General features: G+C 33.2%; 1 long non-coding RNA gene across 2 annotated transcripts; it reads left to right on the plus strand.

Moving 5' to 3' along the window:
* Positions 1–358: 358 nt before the first annotated feature.
* On the plus strand, positions 359–3037 carry LOC139844109 (uncharacterized). Of its 2 annotated transcripts, XR_011757828.1 has the most exons (4): positions 359–1003; positions 1107–1149; positions 1247–2319; positions 2820–3037. It is a non-coding gene; the product is annotated as an uncharacterized lncRNA (long non-coding RNA). The 2 variants fall into 2 exon arrangements; XR_011757827.1 differs by lacking the exon at positions 2820–3037 and having other exon boundaries at positions 1247–2480.
* The last annotated feature ends 9841 nt before the right edge of the window (positions 3038–12878 follow it).

The raw sequence follows: 12878 nt of genomic DNA on the forward strand, positions 1-12878 counted from the left end.
AGTCAATTATAGTTGGATATATTATGAAATGGTATGCATGCTGTCAATTTTCGATGTAAAGCAAGTTTGTCTTTTAAAAACGAATGCAATGTTTGTAAAATGTATCATATAGAGGTCAAGTACCTCGAAATGAAATCAACTATTGTGAATCGTTTGTAATCGATATGGACTTCGTCCATATGGATTAGGACGGGTCGTTAGAACACGTGCGTCAAAAGTTGATGTTATAAAGAGATTACTAGAATTTGACAAGAATCACCCTGCTCATGTATCTTCAAACCCCGCAAATGTGGAGAGGTATGTAGTGGTTCATGGGAAAATAATTTTGCAACTGTGGAGAGGTATGCAGGGTGAATTTGACAAGAATCACCCTGCTCATGTATCTTCAAACCCCGCAACTGTGGAGAGGTATGTAGTGGTTCATGGGAAAATAATTTTGCAACAATTTGTAGATTTCCCGATGAAACGATAAGGAGGTGTGCTTTTGTGTTTGGCCTTGAGGATAAAATGGAGGAAAGAATCATATCAAATGGTTAGTGAAGAAAAAGAAAATCTTGACTAAAAATAAAATTTGAATCCACGAGCAGCAATGGGGCCCGTGGTCTCAAAACGGAAGGCAATGCCTGCAACAACAACACGATTTATGTTTTATGGTGTTCGATTATTGTTGGTTGTTTTTTAGTTCTTAGGGTTTTATTTTCTGATGTGGTGTTGTTTCTCCTGTTTAGAATTTGTCACATTCACAATTACCTACAGTTACAGCCGGAGGTACTTTTGTTGTTGTCTTTTTGATTTGCTATTGTTTATGATTGTTAATATATAAATTGTGTTGTAGAATGTGTGTGTGTTTTTTTTTTTGAAATAGCACAAGTAACACCTTCTCAGCACTTCAACCTGGAGACAGGATGAAAACCATTGAAGCAGTCATTTACAGATGTTGGATCGCAAAAAGACCAACAAACAGTAAACAACACGGATTCTCCTACATTCTCCTAGATAAAACGTAAGTATTACTATACATACTACATTTTAAAGAAAGCCATATATTGTCTGATGTGGTGTTATTTCTCATGTTTTGAATTTGTCACATTCACAATCACCTACAGTTACAGCCGAAGGTACTTCATTGCAAAGGCATGGGTTTTGCAGGTAGTACTTATTAATTAAAGGTTCGTTCAACTTTTAGCCGGTTTATATTGAGGAATTCTGACTGTGATTTTACAATTCAACAATGTTGAGATTGTAGTATTGGCGGGCTGGGTAATATTAAAAGACATGGAGTTGGATTGGGTAGCCAGGATAAAGTGCAACGGAAAGTACTCAAAGAAGAACACGCAAGAGACAGCTTCAAGAATCATCTCTTTAGTGTATGCTGGTTCCACAAACTTGCTGGATCTTATCCAGTAACTATCACTGTACGTTCATGTACCCTTTTCTATCTTAGTTTATTTCATAAGGGATTAGTTGGCATAATAGGAAGGTTGGGTATTAGGTCAAAATGTGGTATGGGTCAAAACAGGTCATTTAATTATGAGTTTGGTTAAGTTGGGCGGAGTAGCTAACTTTATGATTACTTTCTTTCTTTTTTTAATTTCACTGACAAGTAAAATATTATAAAAAAATAGTATACTATAAGTTATTAACATAGTTTTTTTTTTTTTTTTTTTTTTTTTGGAGAATTCAACCACTGTGAATGAGCTCAGTTTCATCCCATATACTCATAAACGGGTTGAAGTTGTCGCATTGAGTAATAAACAGATTAATCGGGTTGTTTAACCAGTCAACCTGACTCAAAAGTTTGTATGGATCGAAACGGGTTGGTTTGGGTTAACCCTCCAACGTCCTTGAACAGATTTAGTTAGCATCTTATGTGATTACAAACCGAATATAAAATTTTCAAAACTATTATGCTACCCTTCTAACGTAATCAAATGGTTGAGTTTCTTCAAAAAACAATATTGATGAAAGTAGCTAATAGGTCTTTGAAATTGAGACTTCACACCGCAATAATGATTTACTATGGAAATGTTGTTGTCTGGTATGATTTCAATAAACAACGGTTTATTGATTCTTCACCGTACTGCAATTCGATTCTCGGAAAAAGATTCTTCTACTTGGCACTCCATCTGCAACAACTTCAAAAGAAGCAGCATTAAAAGGAGAATCATTAGTTGGGACAAATATTGAACACGGCTCTTATGCATGTTTAGACTCACTTCAGTACTTTTCGCGATTCATTTTACAGGTCAATTCCGTACCCTACTGGTCGCCCTGAAATTGAAGGCCTGTTCAGATACTATGCGGTATCACTATATAAAGGTACGATACCTTGGGCTTAAGAGAAGTAATTATATTGATTATTTTTAGAATATCTATGAATTGTACTATTTTGAAATGATATAGATGTTAGATGTATTTGATATATTATACAGAGGTAAAAAGCTTATTTTGTCCCACGGTTGGTGGCCTGACTCCTTTAGGGGAGGTCAGGAGTTCGACACCCGTTGGCTACATATTAAAACACAATTTCATTCCCTGTCATGAAGTATCTTGGCCATGCCCTTGGATCGGTTTCAAGGTTTCCTCCCGGGCAGCGATGGGGGCGGGGTTATTATCGCTGCATCCGCATAGTCGAAACGGGAGATGATCGCAACGGGTGGTTTAGTCCCCCTCGGGTGATCCCAATCGCTGTTAAAAAAAAAAAAAAAAAGCTTATTCAAATAATAATTTATTGAATCACTTGTGGAAAAAAAGTTAGGACAATTATGTTCGATTCATACATACATTCTTTAGTTGGTTTAATATATGGGTGACTTCAGTTCTTCAGTATAAGACGGGAATTACGTGACAAATGGATATCGAAACAAGCTTACTAAGCAAGACTGTACACTACATAATTTATTTTCGTATCATAGTTTTGAATAAGGATTATGCTGGACTTTGAAATCATTATATATATTGTAATTGTAATCTTTCTATACTTATAAGATATACTTGCATGTATAAGATGTACTTGCAAAACGTAATATAAATTGGTAACATCATGTCAATGAAATTGATTTCTTTGTCGCCTTGACATTCACATGATTATCGAAATGGTTCTAACTATTATGTGTGAGTGAATGATTGATTTCATGGTGGTGGTTGATATCTTTATGGAAGACTACTAATTTCTTTATACATATAGCTTATAGCTTAATATGAATTATAAACTATATGTAATGTATGTCTATATATTTTACATCCTAAAAGTTAAGTGTCGGAAAATATTGGTCGATTTTCAAAAATGTATCAACAGCCTGACTACTTATTTTATGATGTAAAATGAATCAAGACACACTGAATCATACCTTTATCAAAGATCACCATATACACTATTATCTACAACAACATGATCAAAACACTTGCGACACTTCTCATATAGTTCGTTAAATACATAATGTCACTTATTAAATTCAGCTTCGATTGGACATATAAAAAAGTCCCGCGAATTCGCTGGTCTTAAGCTAATTATATATAATAATTATTTAGTGGCTAACATTTTGATATACTAAAAAAAAAAAAAAAGAACAATTTTTAGATCTCTTTTAAATATAATAATAAAGAGTAAAATAAGTCATTTGAAGTAGACACAACTAATCATAACCATCCATTCAATTCTCCATCAATGATCTAGACCATTTATTTTTTGCTAATCTTGATTATGACCTCATAATCTTGGCCTTGAATTAGTTGATTACAAAAGTCCCTTTATATATTATAATAACAAAGTTATTTATAGATCATCAAAAATTCAAATCACTAATCCTAGCCTTTCATTATCATTAACATCCATAATCTAGACCATTCAAATTTTTAAATCAAGATTATGACCTCATAATCACCTTGATTAATTGTTTGATGACTAAATTACCCCTCCTTAATCAAAATCACACGGGTAGGAAAGAAGAAATTAGAGGTTGTATTCATCTCAATTCAGTACACGCACAATTCTTCAACCTGCCAAAATTCTCTCATCATCAATCAGAGAAACCCTAAATAAATTTATATCCGAAATCGCGTAAATCAGGTTAGAATAACATCTTTATATTGTTAATCGATTCAATAGCAAGTCATAAAAAAAAAAACCCAAAATCTAATTATTGATCGATGTTACTCCAAAACCAAATTGTTATCAAAACTCATTGTTAGGGTTTTAATCCTGATGAAGGATTACGCTCCTTCTAGGTTTTATAAATCGATTGTTGATTTAGGGTAAAGATTAGGGTTTGAGCCCTAAACCTCCAACCGGCGCCATCACTGTAGTGGCTTATCGTTTCTTTTTCTCCATCAGGTAACTTCATCTTTGTTTGATTTTTTACTGTGATATGTTGGTTTTGTCGGTTGATTCATCTAATTTAATTTATCGCATGTAAACCTCTGTTCTTTTCTTCCTTCCCTAGAAGAACACTGAAATTATAATCGCAGGTTTGTTTTATTGTTGATTTCATTTTTCATTGTTTTCGTCTCTTTGTTTTGTTGCAAGTTAATTTTATAATGACTGAATCATTTTGGAAGAATAGCAAATTGGAGAACGCTCGATTTTTGAAGGATTTGTGGCGTGTCGTCTCTACCTAATTAATCAAAGTTTTAATGTGTTGATTGATAAAATTGTTAAAGAAACTTATTCATGAAATTTGTTATTTGAAAATTTTCAAGAAACTTATTTAAGATTGCAGATTCAACGTTTTACAATCGTGTGTTTCTTATTAGTCCCCTTCACTTGAATCCGAATCAGAAACTGACCAGCATGTTGTCATTGAAATAAGTAATTGTTCTCACACTGATATGTGCCTGATCTCATAAATTACAAGGACACTCAGTACCGGTATTTTCGGTATACTACCGAATGGTACCGAATTTACATAACATTAGAGTTGCTAGATCATACATTCTTAATGGATTGCTTTTGTTAAACTGCACATACATTGTGAGAGGTTGTAGCGTTGAACTATGTTAAAAATTAATGGTTAATGGTTCATAATATTTAATAGCAAGGTACAATGTTCATGGTCTCATGGAGATGCCGTTAAAAAAAACAATGTTCATAGAGTCTGAAATGTTTATTACGTAATAGTAGTTCAGTAGCTATGTAGATGTATATTTTAGAAAAAGATAGAGATAACAATAGTTGTATTCATATATTTTTATATATAGAGGTTAATAAATTACTGTAGGATATAAATACATTACATTACATATAAATTGTTAGGACCCCGAAGTTGTATAGTGTTAATGTAAAATAAGCTTAAATGATGGTTCCTTAGAAGAGGGCTATATAAGGAACCTAAGTAGTCCTAATTAGATAGCCATTGCATTGTAACTGAGTTCTAGAAGCTGTGGAATATAAATCTTATTGATTCTCTCTCATACCGAGTCTCCTTTACACTTACCGAATCTCATTCTAACTTGTCTTTTCTTCTAATGTCAACATGATCTGACCTATCATTTGGTATCAGAGCTTCCAGGGAGTGATATTACATCACTAGATCGATCCAGAGATTGAAGATTACATAATCTGAGCACTCTCGGTATATTGAATCAGATTCGGTATAATCGAATCTGATAATCTGACGTTCAGATTCTTGTGATAAGTTCAGCGAAGGTGTATTAGGTTGATTAGAAAGAGTTTCAATCATCATTACAGCTTTTTAACATCAATTATGAAGAATCAAGTTGATTTTTAGAGTTCGTGGCTAAAACTCTCGGTATTCATCATTTCCAGCTTGATTTTGTAGTTTAGTAAAGGTTTGAGGTTATAGTTGTGATCGTGAGGTGTTTAATCACATTTCTGACGGTTTAATTTCATCAATTCTTCAAGTTTTGAAGATTTGATCTGCATTCGGTATCGTAACTGCCATACCGAATCTGCTTCAAAGCTATTAATTCTCAATCAGTGTTGCAGATTGTGGTGTGTTTGTGATTCTATCACATTCAGTTTGGTTATACGCAGCTAATTGGTGTGATTTGAGAAAGGATTCGTTTGAATTCTAAGTTTTCATACTTAGACTCGGTATTGTCAACTGTTACAGTTGACATTCGGTATCCTATACATTCGGTATCTTTGATATTTTGTGTGATACTAACTTGTTTCCTTGTGCAGCAAGGTTATAGAATCTAGTTCAAAGGAATTGAATTGTGTTTGAATTCAAATTCATACAGAATCTGACTACCGAGTCAGATACCGAATCAGAATCTCGGTATCACTTAATTCATTGGTTTTAAGTGTTCTCAGGCTACAAATCTTGTGGTTACCGAATCTATACTGAATCTGGGCGTGTTACTTGTATTTCTGATCAGTTTCTGATACAGAATCTGGTTTACCGAATCTACAACAGTACAGAATCTGTACCGAATCTGCTACAGTACCGAATCAGATACCGAATCTGGCATTTTTGTTAGATTGTTATAATTTTTCATCCTAGATTTGTGTAATACCGAATCTTTACCGAATCTACCTCATTTTTAAGATGTCTACTCAAGATACTTTGATCATTGGATCAGATTCCCGTCCTCCAGTGTTGTTTGATGGCAAGTACATTCAGTGGCTTCACCGAATCACTCAGTACATAGACTATAAGGGTGAGAAAGCAAAGTACATATGGGCTTCTCTGAGAGATGGTCCAGTTGTAGATTATCATCCGGACACTGGTATGCCAATTCCAGTCTATGAACTTTCTGGTGATAAACGTGAGAGAGCTCAGGGTGACATAGAGGCAAAGAACATTGTTATGCAAGCTATCCCGTATGAGTTGTTTGAAAATGTTGATAGCAACACCACAGCAAAAGATATATGGGATGAGATCAAACGACAGCAAGAAGGTTATGACATGTCAGATGTTACTAAACTGAATAAGGCTCTGGGATTTTATGAAGATTTCAAGCAGGAACCTGATGAACCACTCAAGGATACCTACCGTCGTTTCAATGGTGTTCTCAATGAGTTGAAAAGGTGCAAGATCATAAAAGTAAATGCTGAAGTCAACATGAAATTTCTCAAAAAGCTCAATGTTGATTGGTTTCCTTATTGAAATGTCCCGTTCATATTGATTATAAACGTTCCATATTAATTGATTTCGTTGCGAGGTTTTGACCTCTATATGAGACGTTTTTCAAAGACTGCATTCGTTTTTAAAATAAACCATAACCTTTATTTTATCGACAAGGTTAAAAAGTCACCACCTAGATTATCCAGAAATGATAATCTAAAATATCACACTTACACACTACCAATATATATTGGTTTACAATATTAATATGTTATAAAAAAGTAAATCTCGAATGCAATTTTAAACAATATTATACAAGCATGCTGACACCAAATCTTGTCCATATTTTAGCATGCAACAGCGGAAGCTCTTAATAATCACCTGAGAATAAACATGCTTTAAACGTCAACAAAAATGTTGGTGAGTTATAGGTTTAACCTATATATTTTTCAAATCGTAATAATAGACCACAAGATTTCATATTTCAATACACATTCCATACATAGAGATAAAAGTCATTCATATGGTGAACACCTGATAACCGACATTAACAAGATGCATATAAGAATATCCCCAATCATTCCGGGAAATCCTTCGGACATGATAAAACGAATTCGAAGTACTAAAGCATCCGGTACTTTGGATGGGGTTCGTTAGGCCCAATAGATCTATCTTTAGGATTCGCGTCAATTAGTAGATCGGTTTACTAATTCTTAGGTTACCAAGCAAAAGGGGCATATTCGGCTTCGATCATTCACCCATATAATGTAGTTTCAATTACTTGTGTTTATTTCGTAAAACATTTATAAAACTGCATGTATTCTCATCCCAAAATATTATATTTTAAAAGTGGGACTATAACTCACTTTCACAGATTTTTACTTCGTCGGGAAGTAAGACTTGGCCACTGGTCGATTCACGAACCAATAACAAATATGTACATATATATCAAAGTATGTTCAAAATATATTTACAACATTTTTAATACATTTTAATGTTTTAAGTTTATTAAGTCAGCTGTCCTCGTTAGTAACCTACAACTAGTTGTCCACAGTTAGATGTACAGAAAAATAAAGCAATATATATTATCTCGAATCAATCCACGACCTCGTGTATACAAGCCTCAGACTAGATCACAACTCAAAGTATATATAATATTTTGGAATCAACCTCAACCCTGTATAACTAACTCCAACATTACTGCATATAGAGTGTCTATGGTTGTTCCAATATATATATATATATATATATATATATATATATATATATATATATATATATATATATATATATATATATATATATATAGATGGGTCGATATGATATGTCAAAACATTGTATTCGTGTCTATGGTATCCCAAGATTACATAATATATTAGAATACATGTATAATACAATATGAGTTAGCTAGGATATGATTAATATAGATTTGTTACCAATTTTCACGTAGCTACAACAAGAAAAATTATCCAATCTTGTTTTACCCATAACTTCTTCGTTTTAAATCCGTTTTGAGTGATTCAAGTTGCTATGGTTTCATATTGAACTTAAGTTTATGAATCTAAACAGAAAAAGTATAAGTTTATAGTTGGAAATACAGATTACAAGTTGTTTTTGTAAAGGTAGTCATTTCAGTCGAAAGAACGACATCTAGATGACCATTTTGGAAAACATACTTCCACTTTGAGTTTAACCATGATTTTTGGATATAGTTTCATGTTCATAAGAAAAATCATTTTCCCATAAGAACAACTTTTAAATCAAAGTTTATCATAGTTTTTAATTAACTAACCCAAAACAGCCCGCAGTGTTACTACGACGGCGTATATCCGGTTTTACGGTGTTTTTCGTGTTTTTCGGTTTTAGATCATTAAGTTAGCATATCAAATAGATATAGAACATGTGTCTAGTTGATTTTAAAAGTCAAGTTATAAGGATTAACTTTACTTGCGAACAAGTTTAGAATTAACTAAACTATGTTCTAGTGATTACAAGTTTAAATCTTCGAATAAGATAGTTTTATATGTATCAATAGAATGATGTTATGAAAATTATTACTACCTTAATTTTAGTAGGTAAACCTACTGGAAATGAAAAAAAATAGATCTAGCTTCAAAGGATCCTTGGATGGCTTGAAAGTTCTTGAAGCAGAATCATGACACGAAAACAAGTTCAAGTAAGATTTTCACTCGAAATAAGATTGTTATAGTTATAGAAATTGAATCAAAGTTTGAATATGAGTATTACCTTGTATTAGAAAGATATATTACTGTAAATAAGAAAGATTTCTTGAGGTTGGATGATCACTTTACAAGATTGGAAGTAAGCTAGCAAACTTGGAAGTATTCTTGATTTAGTGAAACTAGAACGTATAGAATTTATGAAGAACACTTAGAACTTGAAGATAGAACTTGAGAGAGATCAATTAGATGAAGAAAATTGAAGAATGAAAGTATTTGTAGGTGTTTTTGGTCGTTGGTATATGGATTAGATATAAAGGATGTGTAATTTTGTTTACTTGTAAATAAGTCATGAATGATTACTAATATTTTTGTAATTTTTTGAGATATTTCATGCTAGTTGCCAAATGATGGTTCCCACATGTATTAGGTGACTCACATGGGCTGCTAAGAGCTAATCATTGGAGTGTATATACCAATAGTACATACATCCAAAAGCTGTGTATTGTACGAGTACGAATACGGGTGCATACGAGTAGAATTGTTGATGAAACTGAACGAGGATGTAATTGTAAGCATTTTTGTTAAGTAGAAGTATTTTGATAATTGTCTTGAAATCTTTCAAAAGTGTATGAATACATATTAAAACACTACATGTATATACATTTTAACTGAGTCGTTAAATCATCGTTAGTCGTTACATGTAAGTGTTGTTTTGAAACCTTTAAGTTAACGATCTTGTTAAATGTTGTTAACCCATTGTTTATAATATCTAATGAGATGTTAAATTATTACATTATCATGATATTATGATGTATTAATATATATTAATATGATATATATACATTTAAATGTCGTTACAACGATAATCGTTACATATATGACTCGTTTCGAAATCCTTAAGTTAGTAGTCTTGTTTTTACATATGCAGTTCATTGTTAATACACTTAATGATATGTTTACTTATCATTTATCATATTTAAACATAGTGTAACAATATCTTAATATGATTCATATGTATTTAGTAAGACGTTGTTATAACGATAATCGTTATATATATCGTTTCGAGTTTCTTAATTCAATAAACTCATTTTTATGTATATCACTCATTGTTAACATACCTAATGAGATACTCACTTATCATAATATCATGTTAACTATATATATATATATATATATATATATATATATATATATATATATATATATATATATATATATATATATATATATATATATATATATATATATATATATATATATATATATATATATATATATATATATATATATATATCCATATATATGTCATCATATAGTTTTTACAAGTTTTAACGTTCTTGAATCACCGGTCAACTTGGGTGGTCAATTGTCTATATGAAACCTATTTCAATTAATCAAGTCTTAACAAGTTTGATTTCTTAACATGTTGGGAACACTTAATCATATAAATATCAATTTCATTTAATATATATAAACATGGAAAAGTTCGGGTCACTACAGTACCTACCCGTTAAATAAATTTCGTCCCGAAATTTTAAGCAGTTGGAGGTGTTGACGTATATTCTGGAAAGAAGTGCGGGTATTTCTTCTTCATCTGATCTTCTTGTTCCCAGGTGAACTTGGGTCCTCTATGAGCATTCCATCGAACCTTAACAATTGGTATTTTGTTTTGCTTAAGTCTTTTAACCTCACGATCCATTATTTCGACGGGTTCTTCAATGAATTGAAGTTTTTCGTTGATTTGGATTTCGTCTAACGGAATAGTGAGATCTTCTTTAGCAAAACATTTCTTCAAATTCTAGACGTGGAAAGTGTTATGTACAGCCGCAAGTTGTTGAGGTAACTCAAGTCGGTAAGCTACTGGTCCGACACGATTAATAATCTTGAATGGTCCAATATACCTTGGATTTAATTTCCCTCGTTTACCAAATCGAACAACGCCTTTCCAAGGTGCAACCTTAAGGATGACCATCTATCCAATTTCAAATTCTATATCTTTTCTTTTAATGCCGGCGTAGCTCTTTTGTCAACTTTGGGAGGTTTTCAACCGTTGTTGAATTTGGATGATCTTCTCGGTAGTTTCTTGTATTATCTCCGGACCCGTAATCTGTCTATCCCCCACTTCACTCCAACAAATCGGAGACCTGCACTTTCTACCATAAAGTGCTTCAAACGGCTCCATCTCAATGCTTGAATGGTAGCTGTTGTTGTAGCAAAATTCTGCTAACGGTAGATGTCGATCCCAAATGTTTTCGAAATCAATAACACATGCTCGTAGCATGTCTTCAAGCGTTTGTATCGTCCTTTTGCTCTGCCCATAAGTTTGTGGATGATATGCAGTACTCATGTCTAGACGAGTTCCTAATGCTTGCTGTAATGTCTGCCAGAATCTTGAAATAAATCTGCCATCCCTATCAGAGATAATAGAGATTGGTATTCCATGTCTGGAGACGACTTCCTTCAACTACAGTCGTGCTAACTTCTCCATCTTGTCATATTCTCTTATTGGCAGGAAGTGTGCTGATTTGGTGAGACGTTCGGGTTGTTGAAGTAGACCTGATGGTTTCTGATGCTCCGCTTTGACCTTAGAACACGTCAAACATTCTCCTACGTATTTAGCAACATCAAATTTCATACCCGGCCACCAAAAATGTTTCTTGAGATCCTTGTACATCTTCCCCGTTCTAGGATGTATTGAGTATCTAGTTTCATGTGCTTCTCTAAGTACCATTTCTCTCATATCTCCAAATTTTGGTACCCAAATTCTTTCAGCCCTATACCGGATTCCATCTTCCTGAATATTAAGATGTTTCTCCGATCCTTTGGGTATTTCATTCTTCAAACTTCCCTCGTTTAAAACTCCCTGTTGTGCCTCATTTATTTGAGTAGTAAGGTTACTATGAATAAATATATTCATAGCTTTTACTCGTATAGGTTCTCTATCCTTTCTGCTCAAGGCGTCGGCTACCATATTTGCCTTCCTCGGGTGGTAACGAATCTCAAAGTCATAATCATTCAACAATTCAATCCACCTGCGCTGCCTCATGTTCAGTTGTTTCTGATTAAATATGTGTTGAAGACTTTTGTGGTCGGTATATATAATACTTTTGACCCCATATAAGTAGTGCCTCCAAGTCTTTAATGCAAAAACAACCGTGCCTAATTCCAAATCATGCGTCGTATAATTCTGCTCGTGAATCTTCAATTGTCTAGACGCATAAGCAATTACCTTCGTTCGTTGCATTAATACACAACCGAGACCTTGCTTTGAGGCATCACAATATATCACAAAATCATCATTCCCTTCAGGTAATGACAATATAAGTGCCGTAGTTAACTTTTTCTTTAACAATTAAAACGCTTTCTCTTGTTCATCCTTCCATTCAAATTTCCTCCCTTTATGCGTTAATGCAGTCAAGGGTTTTGCTATTCTGGAAAAATCTTGGATGAACCTTCTGTAGTAACCAGCTAATCCTAAAAATTGGCGTATATGCTTCGGAGTTTTCGGGGTTTCCCACTTTTCAACGGTTTCAATCTTTGCTGGATCCACCTGAATACATTCTTTGTTCACTATATGTCCGAGGAATTGAACTTCTTCCAACCAAAATGCACACTTTGAAAACTTAACTTACAGTTTTTCTGTCCTTAACAACTTTAGCACTTTTCT

Source organism: Rutidosis leptorrhynchoides, chromosome 4, assembly GCF_046630445.1.
Source record: "Rutidosis leptorrhynchoides isolate AG116_Rl617_1_P2 chromosome 4, CSIRO_AGI_Rlap_v1, whole genome shotgun sequence".
Classification (NCBI taxonomy): Eukaryota; Viridiplantae; Streptophyta; class Magnoliopsida; order Asterales; family Asteraceae; genus Rutidosis; species Rutidosis leptorrhynchoides.